The sequence below is a fragment of the Bombina bombina genome, chromosome 6, assembly GCF_027579735.1.
Source record: "Bombina bombina isolate aBomBom1 chromosome 6, aBomBom1.pri, whole genome shotgun sequence".
Lineage (NCBI taxonomy): Eukaryota > Metazoa > Chordata > Amphibia > Anura > Bombinatoridae > Bombina > Bombina bombina.
The window spans coordinates 402,539,406-402,554,381 of record NC_069504.1 but is presented as its reverse complement, the minus strand read 5'-3'; positions in this window follow the sequence as shown (position 1 = coordinate 402,554,381).

Here is a 14,976-nt window from a genome sequence, read left to right as displayed (position 1 = left end):
ATAGTTATTAACTATTTAATAACTACCTAGTTAAAATAAAGACAAATTTACCTGTAAAATAAAACCTAACCTACGTTACAATTACTACATATACAAAAAAGTCCCCCTCTGCAGCTCCAGGCTGTGGCGATATGTAGCGTAGAGGAATATAGGTAAAGGTAATAATGGTAACTCACCCGGTATCCTCCTGGCAGTCTCAAGGTTGTGCGGAAAATATGGCCCCACTATGCGGTTGCGGAGAGTCTATTCAATCACCTTAGAAGCGTAGTGGCTATATCCAAGGGTCTATCTCCGCCGGCCTCCTTATACTAACCTCTACCAGTGTTGTACCGGGTGAGCGTCTGTGTGTTTCCAGCTGCCAATTTGCAGCACACGTTGCTGTGATACTGAACTCCTCCTCTCTCTGCGTGATCCCGTAGCGCCACTCTGACTGTTGCTGTTCCGTTGCACGCCAAGGCTCAGCTGGGAAATGGTATGTGTTTTAAATAGGTTAAACCAATCACTGATAGGATTATGGAAATATCTCTTTATATTTCAAGGTAGCACATTTAGCAAAGATATTGATGTTATATCAGTCAGTAAAACTACTATAACAATATCTACATTAATTGCCTATTTAGGCATTTTATATAAGTTTTCCCACTGCTTAGTAATCTAATATATTAAGAACTCTTTAATATTAAGGGATCAACTCTTATTTACATTTACATTTTATACTAAATGGTGAATTTTTGATTATATAATATTTCTAAATTTGCTACTAATTTTTCTTATAATTTTCATTAATAATTGAAACGTTCCAGCTTACATCCAAAATTAATAGAGAATATGTGACTTTATATTTCAGCTGAGTCACAAGTATATAAATCCATATATTGTATAAAATATGCTATGTGAGGATTTGCTATGTCCCTTTAAATAGGCATCTACAGGGTTTCTGGTACCTGGGGGCTCAGGTGTATTTAAGAGGCACGATTATGCTAACTCTTCAGTCCATGAATAAGGCAGAGGGCTGCCGAAACGCGTAGGACGTATTTCTACACCCCTGATGCAAGGGCAAAATGCTTTTTATGCAATTTTATGTTTTTCTCCAATAAAGTCAAGTTTTATTATCAACGCTTGGAGGTCTCGCTGGTTCTTTCGTACTAAGACTGTTTACTACGTTACAATTACACCTAACACTACACTGTAATTAAATTAATTACCTAAACTAAATACAATTAATTACAATTTTAAAAAATTATCTAAAGTACGAAAAAAACAAACACTAAATTACAGAAAATAATAAAATAATTACAAGATTTTTAAACTAATTACACCTACTCTAATCCCCCTAATAAAATAACAAAAGCCCCCCAAAATAAAAAAGCCTTACCCTACATTAAATTACAAATAGCCCTTAAAAGGGCCTTTTGCGGGGCATTGCCCCAAAGTAATCAGCTATTTTACCTGTAAAAAAAAATACACCACCCACACAACCAACCCTACTCTAAAACCCACCCAATGCCCCCTTAAAAAACTAGCACTAACCCCCTGAAGATCACCCTACCGTGAGACGTCTTCACCCAATTGGCCAGAAGTGGTCCTCTAGACTGGCAGAAGTCTTCATCCAAGCCGGGCAGAAGAGGTCCTCCAGACGGGCAGAAGTCTTCATCCAGACGGCATCTTCTATCTTCATCCATCCAGCGCAGAGCGGCTCCATCTTCAAGACATCCAACGCGGAGCATCCTCTTCATCCGGAGTCTTCTTCAACAATGATGGTTCCTTTAAGTGAAGTCATCCAAGATGGCGTCCCTTCAATTCCGATTGGCTGATAGAATTCTATCAGCCAATCGGAATTAAGGTAGGAAAAATCCTATAGAATCTGCCAATAGGATTGAGCTTGCATTCTATTGGCTGTTCCAATCAGCCAATAGAATGCAAGCTCAATCCTATTGGCTGATTGCATCAGCCAATAGGATTTTTCCTACCTTAATTCCGATTGGCTGATAGAATTCTATCAGCCAATCGGAATTGAAGGGACGCCATCTTGGATGACGTCACTTAAAGGAACTTTCATTGTTGAAGAAGACTCCGGATGAAGAGGATGCTCCGCGTCGGATCTCTTGAAGATGGAGCAGCTCCGCGCCGGATGGATGAAGACAGAAGATGCCGTCTGGATGAAGACTTCTGCCCGTCTAGAGGACCTCTTCTGCCCGGCTTGGATGAAGACTTCTGCCCGTCTGGAGGACCACTTCTGTGATGTCTCACGGTAGGGTGATCTTCAGGGGGTTAGTGTTAGTGTTTTTAAGGGGGGATTGGGTGGGTTTTAGAGTAGGGTTGGTTGTGTGGGTGGTGGGTTTTAATGTTGAGGGGAATTGTATTTTTTTTTACAGGTAAAAGAGCTGATTACTTTGGGGCAATGCCCCACAAAAGGCCCTTTTAAGGGCAATTTATAATTTAGTGCAGGGTAGGGCTTTTTTATTTTGGGGGGCTTTTTTATTTTGTTAGGGGGATTAGAGTAGGTGTAATTAGTTTAAAAATCTTGTAATTATTTTATTATTTTCTGTAATTTAGTGTTTGTTTTTTTCGTACTTTAGATCATTTTTTTAAATTGTAATTAATTGTATTTAGTTTAGGTAATTAATTTGATTATGGTGTAGTGTTAGGTGTAATTTTAACTTAGGTTAGGTTTTATTTTACAGGTAAATTTGTCTTTATTTTAACTAGGTAGTTATTAAATAGTTAATAACTATTTAATAACTATTCTACCTAGTTAAAATAAATACAAAGTTGCCTGTAAAATAAAAATAAAACCTAAGCTAGCTACAATGTAACTATTAGTTATATTGTAGCTATCTTAGGGTTTATATTATAGGTCAGTATTTAGTTTTAAATATGAATAATTTAGTGAATTATAGTAATTTTATTTAGATTTATTGTAATTATATTTAAGTTAGGGGGGGTTAGGGTTAGGGTTAGTCTTAGGTTTAGGGGTTAATACATTTAATATAGTGGCGGTGATGTTGGGACGGCAGATTAGGGGTTAATAAATGTAGGTAGGTGTCTGCGATATTAGGGCCGGGAGATTAGGGGTAATAATATTTAACTAGTGTCTGCGATGCGGGAGTGTGGCAGTTTAGGGGTTAATATGTTTTTTATAATGGCAGCGATGTCCGGTTTGGCAGATTAGGGGTTAAACATTTTTTTTAGTGTTTGCGATGTGGGAGGGCCTCGGTTTAGGGGTTAATAGGTAGTTTATGGGTATTAGTGTACTTTTTAGCACTTTAGTTAAGAAGTTTATGCTACGGCGTTGTAGTGTAAAACTCTTAACTACTGACTTTAAAATGCGGTACCAGGCTTGACAGGAGAGGGTCTACCGCTCACTTTTTGGCAGACTCGTACTACCGGCGCTATGCAAGTCCCATTGAAAAAAGAGGATACGCAATTGACGTAAGTGAATTTGCGATATTTCCGAGTCTGGCCAAAATGTGAGCGGTACACCTGTACCATCAAGACTCGTAATACCAGCGGGCGTTAAAAAGCAGTGTTGGGACCTCTAAACACTGCTTTTTAACCCTAACGCAAAACTCGTAATCTAGGTGTATGTTTGTTACTAAGTATTCTTCCCAGTATTATCAGGTCTGTAACAGCATAAAGAAATATTTACCCATTTTATATGGGGATGACGTCCTTAAAGATACCATTAAGGATGGTTGTAAATTTGTTTATTCTTGAAACCTCACTTTGGGCAATTTAGTATCCCCCAGTCAGTTGAAGTATCCGCCAAGTAACAGCTCTTGGCTTACCCATAATGGTACCTTTAAATGTGGTAAAAACTGTAAGGCTTGTGATCATATTAAGGTTGGTCCTAATTTCACATCATGCTCCACTAGACAAAATTGTGATACTAAAGGGTGTATCAAGTGCTCTTCCACATACGTGATATACCTCATTGAGTGTTCATTACATTCCAAACAATATATTGGAATGACTACTCGTGATGCGCGTACAAGTATACATCTGGGCTATAGCTCGAATGTGTTTAGATGCTCTGAACTTTCTAGACATTTCTTAGTTCACAAAGGACAAGGGTCTACATTCTGGTGGAATGCAATAGAACAGATCAGACATCCCCCGATGGGAGGAGACAGATGGCCCACCCTGGCTAGACAGGAGGTGTATAGGATAAATAATTTAAATACTTTAACACCATTCGGCTTTAATTCTGCACATGATATTATCAATTTTTGGGAATGAAAATATTTATATATCATAATCTGTATTGTTCTATCTTTTTACCATTTACTTATTTGAAGTCATGTTATTGCATAAAATGAATAAATAATTGGTTAATGTTGCAGTATTTATAATAAACCAATTAGTAATTAATTAGCTGCTTAACTTACCTTCATACTATGGAATATTTCATTTTCAATTAGACATATGTGATCTATTCATGTTTTGCATATTATGAAAAGCTAGTTGTTCTATATGGTATAATGTTTAGCAATTTTTATTCTATCTAAATATGCATTTATTTCAGGATCTAATTCAATATTGAATAATACCATAGAATGTGTTAATTTTTAACTACATATTTGTGCACATATTTGATTGTCCTTTTGTTTAAAGGCTTTATTTATTTATTGTATAACATTGTATCCATATTCCAATTTGGTTAAACTGTTGACATCTTTGACTGAATATTTGTTTACACACATGTGAAATTTGCTTGTTCAATGGCCATTAACATGTTAAACAGGAGTGTTTTTAACTAACCTATCATAAGGGTTTTAGCCCTTTAAGTATTGTATTGTAACTTGAGACACATATGGTCTATAGTTATGGCGAAGTACTGCCGAAACGCATAAGACTGTGCTCTTACATTTGATGGTCATGCTACATGTCCCATGTTTGCAGTGTTGATACACTACTTTTTACCCATGTAATAAAGATTGATGGTGTTTTAAGAAAAGAAAAAGGATTATTTGCTTCTATTGGAACTTTATTTTTTCAAGATCTTGCACAGGTCTAACATCCTATATAAATTGAGCCTATGCATCAACAACACATACAGACTGTTGTAATGGACTGAATCTTATCCTAGCTACACCGGTAACAAAAAGGTTTCAAAAGGATCTCATTTACCCCTAAAAACTAAAAAGGACTATTTCACAAGGAATTATACTGTACAAAGCCTATCTCTCAGATATTATAAAAATGCCATTTTTTGTTCTATGAAGTCTGAGATACCGTATGGGACATTTTATTCCTGAGCTTTATTCCTGGACATTTTATTCCTGAGCATTATCCCTTCTTTTTACCATTAATTTGGATTTTTTAGGCATATATATATGGGTTTTTAATTCTACATTACATAGTACATACCACCGGAGGTTTATAGTATTGTATTAAATTTATGCATGTATTAAATCGTTTTTTTTAGATTCTGTCTGCATTCAGCCGTATTTTATCACTTATTCCTATATCTTTTGTGTTATTATAGTATTTGATTAATTGCATTGAGACAGTAGATTTTCCACATAACAGCTGACAATTGCGATTGGCGCTACTTTACTTTTTCTTCTTTTTCCATTTCATATTGATATTTGGATATCACCTCATGGTAAAGAGTAGCAACACTGTATTTAGCTATAGGGTTTCGCCTTTTTTCTTTTCAAACTATTTTTAATGCAATCCTTGAATGACTTATATACTGATAATCTAATACACCTTGATCATTCCCAACTGTTCTGGGAGACGGCAAAACAGTTCTGATCACTAACATCATATCATACCTAGCTAATCTTCACCGCAAAACTCAACAGTAATACGTAACCCTGCAAAAGCAAATGGCAGCAGCGTACCAGTCATACTGCTCTTCTCAATCTAGAGCGCTCTATGAGCACTACACCGCAGTTAAAGAAAATTTGGACACCTTCTTGGCTCAGCAAGCTGCTTCTGGTCTTATTAAGCTTCCAAGTATTATCGGTTTGGAAACTAGTCTGGAATGATACTTGTCTCACTAGTAAATGCGCAAACGGTGAAAAGAGATGTGGCTCTGAAATATAAAGGGAAAATATATACTTCTCCCACTGATATAGCTGATAAAGTACTACTCCTCCCTCTACTCCAAGCAACCACCATGCCCTACTGGGACTTGAGAGACATTTTGGGCCTCGTTACGCTTACCTCAACTTACACAAGATCATCTAGATCAATTAAACATTCCTCTTATTGAATTGTATCCCTTATTGCAACCTAATGTTTCAAAACTCCTTGTGACATTATACAATAACTATTTTAAAGCAGGGATACGTCCACCCAACACCTTCACAGCAGCACATATAATGCTTATCCCAAAGGCAGGCAAGGATCACTCCTTGCCAGAATCTTACAGACCTATTTCACTGCTGAACACCGATTATAATATCTTTAATGCTGTTCTGGCGGGATGTTTACAGATTCTTCTGCCTTCCCTTCTTCACGCTAATCAGACGGGATTTGTCTACAAGAGAACCTTCACAGTCAATCTGAGGAGAGTACTGCAGGTTATTGAACAATGCTGGAGACAGGGGGAGGTGAAACACAGAGACGACTTATAGGAGGCCTTCCTGCTATCCTTGGATGAATAGAAGGCCTTCAACCGTGTGGAATGGGATAATTTAATTGACACCATGAGTCGTTTCCACATTAATGGTCCTTTTGTACAGGTTATCCAAAATATATACACGCATCCCATATACCATATTATTACCAATGGAATTTTCTCTGCAGACTTTTTGTTACAACGGAGAACCAGACAGGTTTGCCGCCTGTCCCCATTGCTCTTTGACATGGCTCTAGAGCCACTGGCCATCAAGCTGTGACAAATCTTTTCGGGACTTATGGTTCATGGGAAACCCCAGAAGTTAGCTCTTTACGCTAAAGTTATGTTGCTATTCATAGAAGAACCGGCCAAGCATATCCCAAATATCCTAAAAACAATTCAAGACTTTGTCACCTTTTTTTGGGTACAAGGTCAACACAACAAAATTGGAGATCTTGTGGCTGAATAAGCACACTAATAGCTCCACAGACTATCCATTTATGGTGGTTGGGAACAAGCTTACATATCTTGGTATTCACCTACACTGAAATCCCCACTGCCTATATAATCTGAATATTTCAAAGCAATGCAAATCCCTCTGTAATCAACTACACCAATGGAAATCTCTTCTGCTGTTCCTCATAGGGCGTATTAGCCTCATGAAATGGTCACCCTACCTCGCATGCTGTACCCAATGCTCATGTTGCTATTCCTGATTGCTAAAAGGGATATTGGAGTCCTGAATCAAGCTATCAAAACTTTCATCTGGCACGGAGGCAAGCCTTGCATAGCCGACAAACCCCTACAATTACCATACAGAGATGCAGGCTTCGGCCTCCCAAATCTTAAACTCTATAACTGGGCAGCATTGATTTGGCTTGCCATGGACTGGCAGCTGGGCATGTCTCATTTTAGCGATGTGGACTTAAAGAACGCAGTTTTAAAACCAATAGATATTTTATACTTACCGTACCTTAGGCCTGGTGAGACCCCTCTTCATATCAGATCCTCTGTTCTTTATAAAGGCCCTCTTGCAGCTTGGCGTTCTGCCCTTTTATGTGTCTAATACCTCTGGTTGGCAATTTGGGCTTCCTGGCAGGCACAGACACACTCTACCATTTCGCCACTGGAGAGAGAGAGGTATAAGGGTAGTAGGGGATGTCCTGGATTCTCTGTTGTGCACAGTTAAATCTTTTCATTAATTAAGCACCCAATATATAATCCCCAATAAATAGTTCTACGCGTACCTACAAGTACGCCATTACATTAATATTCTTAAACAAGATGATCCCAACTTTTGGGACACAATAATATTTGCCATCTCACAAACGGCTTTTATGATTGGGGACTTCTCCTTGACCGTAATTTATAGACTACTAATACATAAAGTGGCGGCTGACACACAGGAGCGTGTACTAAATAGGTGGGAGGTGAGAAATCTAGTTGATTTATCTTTTAATGACATACAAAAAAGCCTGGAATTAACCAGGAAAGCAACATTAAGCATACCATTGCGAGAAGTTAAGGTGCGTATGATACACTTTGACTATATAAACCCCCCAGTCGACTTTAAAAATGGAACCCCAACCAACCGAACAGATGTGGAAAATGTGGAGCGGTGGCCCTGGATATGCTCCACTATTTCTTCTATTGCCCTTTAATTTGGCAAGTTTCACTGTCTCGATACAGGTGGAGCAGATATGCCTGTTTCGCTGGGATGACATCCCTAGAAAGTATCATAACTGTTTATACTACTCATGTTGTTGACTAGGAACTGCGTACAATGTCTATGGACCGACAGGAAACCCCTAACCATCACACAATTCAAACTTAAACTTTATAAGCACCTATTCATGGAACAATTTGATGTTAAACTTGACTAAACGGGAATGCTTTTTACAAACACTTAAGCCTATACTGCAAAGACAGATACTTGGATCATTTGCACAGACAGAGCTGCTCTTGACTGCATCCTTGGAGGGGGATTGGGCGGCATTATATACTACTGATGGGACAGAAATAGAATGGGAGGGACGTGAAATACTTATTGCTCAGATACTGTGAAACAAATATGTGTGTGTGTGGGGGAGAGAGAGACATAAGCTATGATTTCCCACAACACACGTGGTTAAGTATTGTCAAATGTTAAATACGTTTGTTTAAAATGAAAAAGTTAGAGAGGAAAAGGAAACAGTGGAAGACTTTTTATTGCACCAGGAAGGATTTTATGTTCAAACAGAGATTATATGAAGATGAACCCAATACAAATGTGCATCTGCTTTTCTTGTAAAACTAAGATAAGAGCAAACTAAACCAAGCTTAGAAAATAACAGGTGCAGAATGGTGTTGTTTAGCTAGCCATGTCAATCTGTTAACTTGTATGTAGTAACTGTGATAATATCTGTACCCAACATGTACCTGAAGTATTTGCGATGTAATTGTAAGTTGTATATATATATATATATATATATATATATATATATATTTATATATATATATATATATATATATATATATATGTTCTTTCCTTATCTCTCTCAAATAAAAAGAATTTAAAAAAAAAATGCCAAAATTAAAAAAACCTACATTACCAAAATTAAAAAAAAAAAACCTACATTACCAAAACTAAATAAAACCTAACATTACAAAAAATAATAAAACCTAACATTACAAAAAATAATACAAATTTAAAATTGCACAAAATAAAAAAGCTAAAATTACACAAAATATAAAAGCTAACATTATAGAAAATAACAAACAAAATCATCCAAAATAAAAAAATTTATTCCAATTCTAATACCCCCCCATTAAAAAAACCACCACAAAATAAAAAAATCCTTATCTCTAAATAAACTACCAATAGCCCTTAAAAGGGCCTTTTGTGTGGCATTCTCCTAAAGTTAACAGCTCTTTTGCAAATAAAATTAAACAATTACCCCCTAACATTACAACCCCACCCTCCAACCCCCCCAAAAAAAAAAACCTAACTAGAAAAAACCTAATCCACACATTGCTCCAAAAAATGGCATTTGTAAAATAAAAAAAGCCCTAATCCATAAAAAACACCCAAAAAATAAATAAAACTAACACTAAACCCAAAATCACTACTTACCATTGCTGAAGTCCAGCGATCCATCTTCATCCAGGCGGCTCCATCTTCATCAATCGTGGGTCCATCTTCTATCTTCTTGGCGGAGGCGCGGAGTGGTCTTTCGGGGTGCAGAACCGGAGCAGTCATTGGATCTGTAGTGGTTGTTAGTGGTCATCAGTGGCATAGAGGTCCTCTTCATGCGATTGTCCACCACAAACTGAAGATTAAATGCAAGGAACCCCTATTTTATGGGGTACACTTGCATTCATATTGAGTGAAAAATTCAAATCAACCAATAGGATGAGAGCTGCATACATCCTATTGGCTGATTAGACTTTGATCACACGATTTGTAATACCGAATCGGTGACCATTCCGCACGGAAAGGCAATTTTTTAAGTTGTAAAGCCATACTGCACAACTTGTAATCCAGCTGTATGTGAAGAACATAGAAATGTAAAATATGCATTTTGCGCATCTGGGTTCGTGATTTTAGATTTAACGTGGTTGGGTTGGTGCACGGGAAAACTTAGTAATCTTAAGGCAAGTTATTGAAATAGTACATATAAAATATTTTTAAAAATAAAGAAAAATTATTAAACATTATTAAACATACTTTAAACTATTATAAATATTCCGTATAATATATCTATATTTTTTACTGAATGTTTAATAATTTTTAATAATCTTTATTTTTTTTAAATATTTTATATGTAATATTTCAATAATGTAACCTAATAAAGTGCACAAAATGCATATTTTCCATTTCTATGTTCCTCATATAGAAAATAATGTACTTTTTTATTATTAAAAATATATATATATATATATATATATATATATATATATATATATATATATATATATATGTTACTGTTCATGTAAAATACATATCTATACCTATATATCTATGGTCTGAATCACTGTAACCCTAGCTAATCTTAAAAGCTGTGTAAGACGGCAATGCTATGGCGTAAAAGGAAGTCTGCCTTAAAAAGCAGGCTAAAAGTAAAAAAGTGAGTCATTGTGAACCTCATTTGCATATCTGACTGCATTGGAAAAAATGTATTCAGATTGTTTCTGTTGTAAAAGCAAGTCTTCTGACTTGTCTAGATTTGTAAATGGCTTACACAATGAGTTATTTTCTCTATATATCTATAGGAATAGATATACAGGTATAGCTATATATAGATATATATAGAAATATGTATTTACAATAATAAGGACATTATCCTGTAAGTGAATAACATTGGAATGTAAAATATGTACAGTACATATACAGTGACACACATAAATACATATGTACACACATATAAACATATGTATATATACATACATATACATATTTATACATGTAAACGTATGTATCTCTATGTTCAAGCACTTTCTAGACCTTTTTTTCTAACACCTGAGATCTCATATCTTATAACTTTTTAATGCAATTTAAAAAAAAAAATAATGTTTATCAGATAGTGTTCATATGAGTGAAACTGTACTTTCAAATGTATTTTTAATGTGTTTTGTGCAACTTTTGTGTCTCATGTAACAGTTAACAAAAGCTCTGAAGTTGCGTTTACCTAATACGCATTCAATTTTATTGCCCTCCCGCAAATGTGTTTACTTTCGAAACGTAATACATGTAAAGAGCTGCGAAATAGCCCTATCACTCACACATAAGGGTTAGTGCGCCACTCATAACCTAGCCCATAGTTTGCAACATGCTGAGTAGAGCTGCAGTCCTGTCAAATCACACAATGCTGCTGTGTGGCACACGCTTTTTTACATTTTCTCCCGGTCACCCAGCTGTGTGCGGATATCATACGGTATTACTGGGGAGCAGGAGAACTTGTCATGCAGCAAAATTCAGTTATTATTTTTATTATTTATTTATAAAGTGCCAACAGATTCCACAGTGCTGTCCATAGGTACAAAAATAAAAGTACAGTACAATACAATGTAAAAGACACCAGACAAAGTTTAACAAACAAATACATGGGAAATTGAGGGTTCCTGTTCCCGTGGGAACTTACAATCTAGATGGGTACGAGGGTGAGAAACAGGAGGTGGGGACTGCAAGGTGAGAATGATGTTAGTGTGGAGTTAGATGAGGGCAGCTATTAGGCAAATGGAATTTATTTGTTACTGAATTGGAGATAGGCTTCCCTGAACAAAAAGGTCTTTAGGGAGTGTTTAAAGGAGGAAAGGTTAGGGGAAAGTCTGACAGCTTGAGAAAGTGCGTTCCAGATGGTTGGTGCCGCATGAGAGAAGTCCTGTAGTCTAGCATGGGAGGAGGTGATGGTAGAAGATGCAAGGTGCAGGTCATTGTTGGATCTTAGGGGGAGGGCTGGAGTATATTTGTTGATGAGTGAGGACAAGTAGGGGGAGCTGTGTTGGTAAGGGCTTTGTAGGTCAGGGTGAGAATTTTGAATTTAATTCTACTGTGAAATGGGAGCCAGTGAAGGGACTCCCAGAGAGGTGCAGCAGATACAGAGCATCAGGAGAGGTGGATTAGCCTAGCAGAGGCATTTAGGATTGAGTGAAGAGTAGAGCGGCGGGAGAGAGGGATGCTAGTTAGTAGGTTATTACAGTAGTCAAGTCGGAAAATTACCAGGGAGTGGATTAGCAGTTTAGTAGTTTCAGCACTCAGAAACGGATGAATTTTGGAGATGTTGCATAGGTGATTGCGACAGGATGAAGACAGCAATTGGATGTGGGTTATGAAGGACAGATTGGAGTCAAGTGTAACACCTAGGCAGCGGACTTGGGGTGATGGGGAGATAGTGGTGTCACCAACAGTGATTGAAAAGTTAGAAACAGGGGTAGAATTAGAGGGGGGATTAGAAGGAGCTCAGTCTTGGACATGTTGATTTTTAGGTGGTGAGAGGCCATCTAAGAAGAAATGAACAGAGCCTTGAGGTACTCCAACAGACAGAGGTAATGGAGAGGAGGATGTTGCCAGCAAAGGAGACAGAAAAGGACCTATTAGACAGATAAGAATGGATCCAGGAGAGGGTAGTATCAGAGAGCCCAAGGGAGCAGAGAGTCCATAGGAAAAAGGGATGGTCAACGGTGTCAAAGGCAGCAGGTTAAGTAAGATAAGTATTGAGTAGTGGTTGTTGTTTTTAGCAGAAAGAAGATCGTTAGTAACCTTGGTGAGGGCAGTCTCAGTTGAGTGTTGGGGACAGAAGCCAGATTGCAAAGGGTCAAGCAATGAGTTGGAGGACAAGAAGTGGTTTAGGTGATCAAAAACTATTTTTTCCAGGACTTTTGAAGCTAGCGGAAGCAGTGATATGGGGCGGTAGTTGGCAGGAGAATTGGGGTCAAGGGAGGGATTTTTGAGGATGGGGTGACCTTTGCATGTTTGAAAGAAGATGTGAATGAACTGGTAGTAAGGGATAGGTTGAATATGTAAGTAAGAGCTGGAGAGACGGTAGAAGACAAAGAAGGTATTAGATGTGAAGGAATAGGGTCAAGTGGGCAGGTAGTGAGGTGATAGGAAGACAATAGGGAACTCACTTCATTCTCAGTGGTTGGGGTGAAGGTGCTGAGAGTGGTGGAGGGGGTGGTCAGGGGCAGAGATGGAAGGTTGCAGTCTTGTGTTGGGATATTACTTTGGATGGTAAGTGTTTTGTTGAAAAAGTAGTCTGCCAGGTCTTGAGCACTAAATGCAGATGAAGGGGTGGTGCAGGTGGATAGAGGAGAGAGTTGAAAATGGAGAAAAGACATTTAGGGTTTGAGGAGTGAGAAGATATACGAGAAGAGAAGTAGGTTTGCTTGGCTAAGTGAAGGGCAGATGAGTAAGAATAAAGTATGAACTTATAGTGGAGGAAATCTGGTTCAGAGCGGGGTTTCCTCCAGGTACGTTTAGCAGCACGGGAGCATTTTTGCAGGTAGCGTGTTTGCTTAGAGTGCCAGGGTTGGGACTGACGATGTAGGGTTTTGCGTATTTGGAAAGGAGCAAAAGTGTCAATTGCAGAGGAGAGAGTATTGTTATAGTGGGTTGTAGCAAGGTTAGGGCAAGATATTGTGGAATTCAAATGCCTCTCACTGCAGAACCACATGACACAGAGCTACCGGTCACACAATAAACAACTTCTCTTCCAGCCTCCCTCTTCTCTGCCTATCTTCACCCTCCGTGCTTACTGTTAACTAAAGGGACAGTCTATTAAAAATTAAACTTTCATGATTCTGATAGGGAATGCAATTTTTAAGCCTTTGAAGGCTGCCTCTTATCTAAGTTAATTTTGACAGTTTTTCCACAGCTAGACAATGCTAGTTCATGTGTGCCGTATAGATAACACTTTGCACTTATTGGCTAAAATGTATGTCTCTCGTAATAATTTAAATAAGGTGGCAGTCTCCAGAGGCTTAGATAATAACTCAGAGGTTAAAAGCATATTAATATAACTATGTTGGTTATGCAAAATTGGGGAATGGGGGGGCGTGTCTAAGCCGCGGCCATGACCAGCCATGAAAATCAGAAGCTCTGTTTACAATATGAGTAATTTGTGGATTTTCTCACTAATATAACTTCATCCTGACCTACACTGGTAAATCATTGCTAAAGACATGTTCTGGATCCAAGGGAGACCACTTGTTTTACGCTCCTGCAACCTGAGAAGCCTAACTGGGAGAATTTAAAGGCGGCAGCCTATGTCACAATTTCATCACCCCCCCAGTCAGAAATTTCACCGGGTAGAGCAGTGTTAATCTGCTGAAACTACAGCTTTGCGCGATCCCCCATTTGGAAGGAGCTCCTATATAACAGAAAATTGAGAGGTTCAGTCTACGGAGATACGGGATAATAATAATCCAATATGGAGACTACTACCATAGCCCTCTTAGAGTTGCTTTCTCTCAAGATGGAGAATTACTTCACTTCCCTCATCTCGGACGTGAAACTAGAGCGTGAAGGTTTTTCGGAGGAGGACAAGACTCACAGATCAGCTCAGATTTCAAGGGACCCACTAAATAAAGAGGAGGAAATATACGTTGTCGGCTCTGAGTCGGAGTCAGACGAGACTAATGGAAGCTAGGTACTATCAGCAGATGCTGGTGGGAGTCTGTCATGTGTGGTTCCATCTGACATTGCAGGGCACACAAGATCAAGCTCCAGCCCAGTGAAGGAAAGGGAGAAGTCAGGACCGGGCCCCCTGGAGATGCGACTGATCGCAGGGGAACTCAGGATGGACTTTACGTTGAAGCACTTAGAGAGATCACAGCTGGATACTGCATACATGCCTGCCACGCATCCCATGTTACCAAGGACTCTAATCATGTAGTCTGAATCTGTGTCCCTTCTCCCACTGCATGGT